At 47.5% G+C, this 10,661-nt stretch overlaps 1 long non-coding RNA gene across 1 annotated transcript; it reads left to right on the top strand.

Moving 5' to 3' along the window:
- Positions 1-2,369: 2,369 nt before the first annotated feature.
- LOC134169858 (uncharacterized) lies at positions 2,370-10,000 on the top strand. Its single transcript, XR_009967031.1, has 3 exons — positions 2,370-2,730; positions 9,401-9,517; positions 9,608-10,000. It is a non-coding gene; the product is annotated as an uncharacterized LOC134169858 (long non-coding RNA).
- Positions 10,001-10,661: the final 661 nt, after the last annotated feature.

Here is a 10,661-nt window from a genome sequence, read left to right as displayed (position 1 = left end):
AAAGCATCTGCTGTTCATGTTGACAGAGGTCCCCTTCAGCCAGGAAAGCAATGCTGGTTTATACTGGTGGGGGATCTGTTTCCCTGCACACTCTGCCCCCTCAGAAAGGGGACAGAGAAGAGCAGCTAGACTTGGATTGAAGAATTTGCTCTGGGCTAATCAAGGGTTGGAAATGCTTCTTGGAGCCAGCTGGGGAAAGATTAGCTGACCTTTTGGCTGTAAATTATCGCCAGCTAGTAAGTCCTGATTGTGTGCTGACAGGAGAGGGGAAGATGGGTCTTTGCAGCAGAAATTGTGTTGAATGTTAAAAAAAAATACAATCAATTTCAGGAACACTGGAGTAAGTAAGCCTGTCGTTCATTCAGCTCTTAGTCACAGAGTAGGTGCTTCTGTGTCTTCCTTTTCTATCTCTGCTTACAGAAGTGATCTTACTGAATTAATTATGACATCCTTGTGAAGAGCTAAAGAATTGCTCAAGTCCTCTATTCAGCGGTAGGGAAATGTCAGATTCATCTCACAGTAAATTTAAAATTACACCAACCTGAACTATCGCTACTGACAGCATAATAATAAGTCAGGTAATCAAAATCAATTAAATTCCAGTGCCTTCCTATTGTCCTAGAAAATTCAAATTTGAAATTAGTTTGAGTTCATTTGACTTCTCAATAGAAGAAGCAGAGTTTCAGAGATAATTTGAAACAAGTATATGGCCACGACTGATCATTTCTCAAACTGCAAAGACAAGAGGAGCTGAGTGCATGCACATGCATGTCAGTGCATACCAAGTACCAAACACAACCAGACACTCGAAGTCAATGGAGTGACTTGTTTGAGGTTGTTGTGTTGGCATATGTCAGCTGGGACTCTGCCTGCCAAGACTCTTTTGGATGAGATATAGATCAGGAGAATGCCAAACGAAGTGTGCATCCATTCCCACCATGTAAGAGGGAGAAGGACTAAGCCTGGTACACGCTCCTCTGCAGGACCTCCATGGAGCAAGCAGAGGAAGTGGAGCTCTGTGTGTCCTACCAGCAGTGACATGCCCAGATATGCTATGCATGGGACACCCATCTTCCAGGTCACAAGAAAACAGGCTTGTCCAGGAGCTACAGATGCTGCCAAAATTAATGTGTTCCCACAGCACTTCACCTTGGTTTTGGCACTGGCTGAGTCTTTGAGTCACCTTCAATAGTAGGACAGGGCATGGGCTGGAGTAAGCAACTGCCCAGATGGTGGTAGCATGAGCATGAGGCTCTTGGGAGCAGTGGTATCCATCCACTGACGCAGTCACAGCTGGGAGGCACAAAAGGAATTTTTTGCTTAAGGAAGTTTTATCTTGGAGAAAGGTGCTGAGCAAAGCCCAGGCTGAGTGTCTGGGGCTGATCTAGGTTAGTGTTGTGGTGGTAACTTCAGTGCAGCCACTAGCACCAATCTGGCTTTCCAGAAAAGTTTGTCTTGCCCAACCACTTTTCCCAAGTCACAAGTGGCACTCTTCTTCCAGGGAAGACCCCTACTGCTGCCTGGAGAAACTTTTTTAATAATAATTGAAAAAATATTATTTCTAAACACTCTTCTATCTGCCAGTATCTGCCTACAGAGTTAGGATCTTTGGAAAAGGGATTTCCTCTCTGGGCATGCTACCTTGCACAGGTACTATTTTACTTACTGCTTTTAAACTTTTCCTGAGCTTTGCTGGCTGGACCCTTGGTTATGAGGGTAGGCTGAGTCTGATATCTCACCTATTTCCATAAGGAGGGTGCTCAGTAGTATAATCCCCCGGGTACCTTAGATGCAGGAGTTGCCCCCCCCCCCACAGTAAGCTGTTTGGTTTGGGAGAGCAGGAGGTTTGGATTGTTTTGCTGTGTGGCTTCTCTTCCTGCAGTAATCCCAATTCCTGCCTATTGGATTTTAGAATGCTGTGGTGCCTCTTTGGGATCACAGGTGCATGTGCCTGGGTGAGGCCCATGGCATGTGGTGGAACATCCCAAAGGCTCAGGGGAAAAAATTGTGTGCCAAGATGTGGTCGTGGACATGGAGGAAGGAAGGAGCAACTAAGTCAAAAGGGAGGAGTGTGACCCAGAAAAAGCAGACAAGCTGGGCTCTCTGCTCTTGCTACCAGCAGTTTCAGGCACAGGATTATGGTTCTCCCAGTCTCCCCTGAAGCGCAGAGCTCTCCCCCTCTCTCCGTGCTGCAGCTGACACCTGGCACCCCTGCGGCTGCTGATACACTCCCTACGTCCTTCCGCCTGCCCCGAGGGGAGGCGAGGTTGTACTGCCGGGCTGTACCCCCAGCAGCTCTGGCGTTTCACACCCCATCCCCTGCCGCAACGCCCCAGGCAGCTCCTCACCGCCTTTCCAGCTCCAAGCCGCGGCATCTGCTCCATCCTCCGGCTCACCCGGCGCTGCGCGTCCCTCTGGAGGGACCTCCCCCTCCCTTTTTTCCTCCCTCCCCGCGGCCTCGAGTCGCGCCAGTGATGGAGAGAGCGTCACGGTCTCCTAGCAACGCTCCCAGCAACTCTCCTAGCAACCGGGCAACATCTGCTCCCGCTGGACCAATCCGCGCGGGGCACATCTGGGCACCCACCTCCGCGAGCTGCAGGGACCCGCAGGAGCTGCCACCGCCACCACCGCCACCACCGCCACCGCCACCACCTCCTCCAGGAGCAGCAGCGCTCCCGGCAGCGAGAGCCGGACGGGGAGCAGCCCCCCTCTGGAGCCGGGGCTCGCTGGGTGAGTGCCGTTGAGTTGTCGTTGCTGTGCCAGTGGCAGCAGCCGTGGGGTTGTCCGCGGGGCTTTGCAGGCGGGATCTGCCCAAACAGCTTTAGCAGGTGGCTGTTGGTGCGGAGTAAGTTTTGTATTTGTGAGCTCTCGCCTTTGGTGCATTGTGGAAGAGGGCAAAGAGCTGAGAGGGAGGCTAGCTGCTCGTCCTGCAGCTCTGCTGGCTGTGGGCAGAGGTGCCTACTGCTCTGCCAGATGCTGGCATGCTCTACAGAAGGTCATTTTAATCGGAGTCATCTTTTTACAGTCAAAGCTGAACTCTGAAAAGTAACCATACCTACTCTTTCTTTGCCTGTTAATGAAGTACCAACCTCTAGGATGAGGTAACTATCTAAATACAGTTGTCTTATAGCTGTGAGATGCAACGTATGTGCTCTCTTTTTCTTTTCCTCTTGCAGGATTTAGACCTGCTTATTTACATTCATATTCATAAAAAGTGTGAGTGCCTCTGCATACACATGTAAAAGTGCAGAGTTTGGACATGCATGTGCATATCTGTGATTGTTTGTCCCCCGGAGTGGGAAATATTCTTACTACAGTGTGCCAAACTCTCCCCCCAGAAGGGAATGCATTAGCCAGATGCTGATGCATCTACTTGCAGCCTAGAAACAGTACCATACATAAGGCAAACACTGAAACATGCATGCTGCAATAATTCTGTTAAATGAAAATGGCAATCTGACTTTCCCCAGACCTGTATTACTCTACCGGCAGTGCGGTGTGTATGATAGAAAATTAATGCTACTACTCAAAATAATGGTGTGGTTTTAATAGAAACCCTTTAGCCTTCCTCCGAGGCTGAAAAGAGTTATGGAGAAAATAATGTGCCACTTTAAGGGGTAGTGTTGAGGGCAGTAATCTTGTTCTGGCTCAGGAAACTTCCGGATATTTAGAGGAGCAAGCTGTATTTTTTGTGGCATTTACTCTGAGAGGATTACAGTTATAGCTCTGAGAGACTGAAATGATTTTTCTTAATGGTTTATTTTGCTTTTCTGATGTTTGAAATAGAGTCCAGGAAGCAAGGTCAAAGTTAGAGAATTGGATGTGACATCAGAACCCTTATTTTCTCCCCTCAGGACTGCTGAAATAGCACTTTTGTCTCTTGTGGTCCAGTTACTTGCTGTGTATGTTCTGACTTTGCCACCTGAACCATGTGTGTTTCTCCTTGACCCACCATGACAGGTAACCACTCAGCAGAGCTGTGTTGCCAAAAATGCTCACTGAGCCTGTGTGAGGAGGAAATCTTACCAGAACTGCTGAGGTTATCCCTTTGCAGATTGACTTCTCATCCTCAGATAGCTAACAAGTTTGCAGACTTCAGGTGGTCAGGCTTGCCATCAGTGAGGGGTATTACTTGGATCAGTGTGGAAAGGGGGCAAAGCTGGAAACATGAATTTATTCTATTGATAAAAGCAGCAGGACTACAGGGAGCAAGACAGGAACAGTCAGTCATTAAGTCTCATGTCTTTGTGCACTCATGAGAGCTATTCAGGTCTTTGTGCCTTACACACATGTGTGCCCAGGGAGAATCTGCAGTTAAGGTATATCTGCAAAGCAATTAGGAAACTAAAAGAAAGGCAGTTTTAAAGTGCAAACCCTGCAGCTCCAGCCAGCAGACAACAGCGCAGCTGTGGGTCCCCAGCTTTGTGAGGGTCAATTAAAGGGGGCTTTCTCTGCCTGAGTGAGGAATAAGACTTGATACTCTGGAAGGACAGAAATCGATTGGCAGTCTGTGTGAAGTCCTGGGGCTGACATGTGTTTTCAATCCACATGCTTACCTGCCTGTGGTCTGGTAGCTTTGCATTATCAATTGGGAGTCCCACAGTGGGACCAGCTGCTTTTCCTGCCCCAGAAGATGGGAAATACAGAAGCGTAGCATATGAAATAGAGGAAGGTTTCGGCTGAGTACCCTCTAATTGCAAGTGCTGCTAAGGTTAGAGATGGGGGAATTTATCACTGCAGTTTGACAGCAGTAGGAAGGACATGATGATAAGTCTTGCCATGCCAAAGTCACGTCTCCTGCTGATAACAAATGACAATTTCTGTGTGCTTAGAAGCCTAAGGTTCTCTATTTGTGCATGCAAGAGGTGTTCAGAAATGGTTTCTATCTGAGCCAGCTTTAGCTTGCATATTGATTATTCTCCTTTACACTGCGATAGGAAACCCTGCAGGGCACCAGCACATTTGACTCACCACCTTCCGCGCGCAGTGTTGGAAGGTCTGTGCTTACCCCCTGCAGATGTCTGCATCAACAAGCCAATAGTACCAGCTTGTACAACCCCTTTCACTGCAGCACTGAGCAGGCAGGGATGATTTTCTTCCTGAAGAGAGGCAAGTATAGGACCATTCCCAGGGTCTCATGCATGAGATCTGGGGCAGAGCTGCTGTGCAGACCTGGGGCTTCCAGATCCCTTTCTGTTGCTTGGGATGGAAAAGAACAAGCTTTGTGTTTGTTTTTTTCCTTGGCTGTTCAATCATTTGTTAAATTCTGTCTTGCCTCCTGTCTGAGCTATCTTACAGCCCTGTGGAAATCACCTGGCACTAATTCATGCCAAAGAGGGGCTCCTGTCACTGGGGTGATGCAGGAGCACAGGGACCAGATGAAGAGTACTTCTTGCAATTTACAGTTCAACTCTGAAGTTGCCATGTTATAAATCTATTTACAGTCCAATTTAGATAAGATAACCCTCTGTCCAAACATGCCTGATAACTCTGTGGGTACCACGCATACAGTACTGTAATTATTCCTGTAGAAATAAATAGGAGCAGGCATATTTTACTCTACTGAAAGTACAATTAAAACCCTCATGAAACTGCATTTGAGAGATCCGGGCTTGAGACAGACACATCTATTCCCTCACTGCCGCGCATGGGATTTATGTTTCAAACTTCAATTAGTGTTAATGGCAGCTACAGCCGCTGTCCTCCGATGTGCAATGAATTCAGAGCAGGCTCGCATCGGCAGGGTGTAAACACTGGCCAGCATGAGCAGGCAGTGCCTGCCCTGTGGCTCCTGAGCCCTGACAGTGCTACCTCCCTTTGCCAGTTTTACGGAGTCCTTAGTGACTGGCAGAGGGCTCACAGGAGAACGCTGGTGGGATGCTGAATGTGCTTTTGAGAGGTACATCCAGGCTGGAAGGACAAACTGCACTCCCTGGACTCAGTGCTACGCTGGTTAGTCCCCATGGGGATATTTGGCCCTGTGCCTTGACTTGTGGTGTAGTGCTGAAAAAATGTAATGTGATTAAGATGTATCTGTCTCTGAGCTTGACTGAGGCAGAGGCAGTGACTCATACCACCTTGCTGTAACTGTCAAAACACTTGGCTTGTGAGAATAGCCTTCTACACAAAAAGCACTGATTCAATATGTTTATATTTAAACAAAACACTAAGGGTCTGATTCACTGCGGCATTACTACAGCCTTGTGTGCCTGTAACTCCAGCTGAGCAGCACAGAGCCAGTCTGCTCTGACTTTGAAGATAACTGTTAGAGAAAGGCTTGTTCCCCACAAGTCTCCTGCAGGGAGTGATGCCCCTTGTATACTTTAACATCAGTGTTGGTGTCGAGGGCACAGTGCAAGGGCATACAGCTCAAGCTATCATTCCCCTGCACATGCAGACAGATGTGTGGACATCACCAGCAGCCGCAAAAGATGACAGTGGGAATAGGATGGCAGCTACACTGAGCACAAGAACAGAGCTTGAGCTTCTGTGTAGCAGCCCTGTGATGGGACTTGTTTGCCTTCAGGTCACTTTCTCATCCTGTTGCTACAGACATGCAGGCAGCACCCCTTCCCTACCAGAGAGAGGAGGTGGAACCACCACCTGTGACAACCTGTAGGAGCTGCTGGGCTGGGGAAGTGAGTGCCCCAAGCCCTGCAGATTTGGAATTGCTGGAATTTGCTGACAGCAATCCTGGTGGCGAGCAGTTTGTGGCTAATTTGTTTTTAGAGTGTAGCCTTTTACTTACAAGCGGGCACATGTTTAAAACCAGCCTTCTAGCCCAGAGATGCTCTTGGTCCTCATTTGCTGGTTGTTTCCCTTCCTTGCTACTAAACCAGGTTATGTGGGCTTGTTTTAACTTTGCCACTTTGTCTGGTGTAAGTCTTTAGGAATTTAAATATAGCCAACCACTTTGCTCCTGAGGGATACGTCCCAGGCTGGCACTGATGGGAAAAGGGGGTGCCAGTTGGATGCTCGATGAACCCACTGCCGGGGTGTTCATATGTGTCCCTCTGCAAAATACTGTTCTTACCATCTGCTTCCACCAGCCAGCATCAGTTCCCAGCCTGTGGCATGTGCTCCAACACAGCCCTCCATCTGAGAAATCAGGGTGTCAGCACTCTAGTGGCTCCTTGTGTTGTCCTGGCTCCCTGCTCTTTGCTGGTGTCTTCAGGACCACCCCTGCTCAGGGGATGCTGAAAGTCCCACTATCACCCTCCATTTCTGGGGCAGGGAAAGGAATTCCAGTGGCCAGGAGCAGCAAAGGAAAGGTTTGCATAGAGCTGGCAGAGCTGAGGGACAGCACCACAGAGCTGTGATGCTCTGCATGCTGTGGTTGTCTGTCTTGCCCCTGCACTTGGGCTGATTTTCTGCTCGCACATACGCAGTGCTGGGTCTGTACTTCCAGCCTTTTCACTGAAAACCACTAGGGAGCAAACTTTAGCATTTAGAGGCTTGGTTTGAAGGGGAAGGATGGGCCCATGGTTGGCTCATCAACCTATACACTGGGTTTGGCTCCTTTCAGAGCCCTGACAGCCTGGGTGGCTGCAGGAATGTCACTTCATCTTCTATACCTTCGTCTTCTGCAGAGTAGTGTAAGGAAAACTGTAATGTTCTCCTGTGCCATGGTGCTGGGAGGATAAATGCATTTGTGATTGCTCTCAGATAACACAGCAGTCAGATTTTCACGTAGGAGAAGCTAATATCAGAGTAATTAAATGTTCAGGATGTCCAGGCTCTGGTGAAAATTAAGTACTAGAATAAAACTTACAAGCAGTGAAGGTTGCTGCCTATGAATTTAAACCAGTGTTTGCAGCAATTCAGTGCTAACAGAGTGGAGAAAATGTCAGCTGTACCTGTAACCTTGAGCTGAGGTCTGTGCAGAGAGCACCTCTGGTGTGTGCTATGATCCAGGTCGACTGAAATGTAGCGTTGTCCCACTGCAAGAGCAATGGTCCCTCTCCTGGAGAAATGCTGCTGTTTCAAGCAATCTATGTTGGGCTGGACTCCAGAGCAGGGCTGGGTGTCTTGCCTCCAAATAAGGCGTTAAACCACCAGTCAAAGAGTTTTCTGCCCAGATTTGTAGCATCCTTTATGGGAAACCTCCACACCTCCCTGAAATTCAGGGAGAAAATAGAAGAAGATTCTCCTACGAAGAGATTTCTTCTTCAGTCCCTTCTTAAGAGTTTTTGATGTACAGAAGGAAGGGAGGGCACATTACTCCTTCCTACCAGTAAAGGAGAGACGCCACCAGTCCCTGAAATAGTTGTGTGGGTATCTTTTCACTTCCACCTGCTGGTAAGACTCAAGGAGCCCTCCAAGCTCCATGGCAGGATACTTCCAGGGACATGAGGTCTGTGTTTTGGCTATGCAATATATTTTTGCCTTTCTATTATGGCAGAGAAATAGCCCAAACCCAAGTCCTTTATTTCCTCAGAAAACCTAAGTTTCAAATGGCCCCTAAGGAGATCTCAATTTGGGGAAGAAAGCATATCCCATAGGACCTGACTTTGAGTTATTCTAAAAGGTGCCTTTAAACATCAGCATAGTAAATAAAAAACAAAACAAAACCCACAACAAAACAAACAATCAAAAGCCAACAAAACCATAGTGCATTTAAAAGCAAACAACAGAATTTTCTTACAAAAGATTGTTCGGGAGGTGATGATGCCACCTGCATTGCTCACCATTTCACAGAGGTGAGCGAGCTCAGAGCAGACCTCCACTGGGCTCTCATCACAGGAAAAAAGCCCAATAGTTCCTTCTCTTAGCCCAAGGGCTGGGCTTCTGTTCTCTGTGCCCTGAAAAACTGATGCACCCCAGAGAAAAATCAGCTCCATCACCCTCCCACCGAGATTAAGGCTTTCCTACTTCTCTGGGACGACACTACCATCTAGTGAATACTCTCTGTATTGGTTTTCTAGGGAAGCCATGGAGCTCTGTGTGTGGTGCGTAAAAATTAAAACCCACCCCTTGTCCCACGCACACCTCAGCATGCTCTGCAGACGTGTGGCCCCATCCAGGCCCCTCCTGCAGCTCATGGAGATCTTCCTGGCTTGGGCATTTCTCTGCGAGGCTGAGGCTGGCCAGGGGTAGCCCACTCGGTTGTAGAACCTGGAGACCCTGCCCAACAATGGCAGTGTGTGCCAGCACTGTGGTTGTCACTGCGAAGCAGGGCTTGCTGTGATGGCAAGCCTCAGGGTAGTGGCTCAGAAATGCCTTCACATTTGTCAGCCTCTCTATTTTTCCAGTGGGTTGAGTGCTGCATGTCAAGGCTGAGTGTTATCCTGTCTGCAACCCACCTCTGGACCTCTCCTTCCCCTACGCACCCTAGACCATGATGTTACAAACACCGTGGCAGCAAACTTTACCAAGCTCTTTTTCTTCTTGTTTTGTGCAGAGCTGATCTGATCGGGGCCTACCAAAGACATTAACGACGTCGAAAGTAGCCTACTTTAAGAGAAAATATGCAGAAGAAGAACATTTACATCAAGATTACCATGAGTATTGTCCAGAAGTGAGTATCTCTCTCTCATTCCAGACCCCACCCTCCCCCTTTTTCATTTCTCAATCCTAAAGATCCATTTGCTTGCTCTTTACTCCCCAGCACGTGATACTACCTGAGGACCGGACTTGTATTTTAAAACTTTCTCTCCAGAAACTCCGATTCCTGGATGACCCTGAAACCTACCTCCGTAGGTCTGTATTAATTAACAATCTGTTGAGGAAGATTCACCTAGAGACAGAGAGGGAGAGCTATGAATACTTTAAGGAGGCTTCGTGTTGTAGGACAGCTTACTCTGATGCACGAAAACGGCTGAAGTTTATGGTACAGGAGTGCTGTTCCCAGTCGCTCTATTATGAAAGGCTGCATTCATATCGCATCGTGCCTTACTCTGCAGAGAACGCCGTTTACGGAATGGGCTACACGAACAGCCACCTGGAGCAAAATTCTCAATTGCTTATTTATAAAATGAATTAAAGCAGCTGTTAGACCCACTGATGTTTGTTTCTGAATGCTTGAACTGCTTATTGAGATGTTAAGATGAGGCACTAATTGCAGATACACATGTGATCAGAGGCAGATGTGTTCAGAGCTGAGTGGAAGGTACTTTGAATAATGCTCTGCAGTCCCCACTGTTAACCCCCTGGTTATGAAGTACCTTGACACACACACACAGAGCTAGTGCAATACGGAGGTCCTTATCCACAGAGACTGCGTGCAATGTGTTTCATAGAAACAAAGCTGTGTTTAAGTTATCTGTGTGTAGATGTTCAAATTAACTTTGCAGTTAAATTATGCCATCCCCATTGGAAGGGGAGCCCCTAAAGCAGTGGAGTAGTCTAACAGTGAGGAGCAAAATATAAGTTATTTACTACAAAGGTATAGATAGAAGGTTTCTTTGAGAAATGCTTTGACCATGAAGGAGTCAGTGCCAAAGGAAACAGCCTTTTGCTTAATATTTTCAGAGACTTAACTCAGTACTTACACGACACTCTGTACTGAGATTTGCAATGTTTTGGGTTTATTTCTTTTTTTTAATAATTGCATTCATGTTTTACTTATATTATCTCTTAGCTGGTATCTACTTTGCTATTTTAATACAAACCAGAATGACTCACAGGAAAGATTGTTTCTTCAACCCATCATCAGTGTTTCC

The sequence above is a fragment of the Pezoporus occidentalis genome, unplaced genomic scaffold (assembly GCF_034315485.1).
Source record: "Pezoporus occidentalis ecotype Australia unplaced genomic scaffold, CSIRO_AGI_Poc_V1 ctg36, whole genome shotgun sequence".
NCBI lineage: Eukaryota > Metazoa > Chordata > Aves > Psittaciformes > Psittacidae > Pezoporus > Pezoporus occidentalis.
The sequence above is the reverse complement of the archived record's forward strand: the minus strand, read 5'-3'. Positions and strand labels throughout refer to the sequence as shown.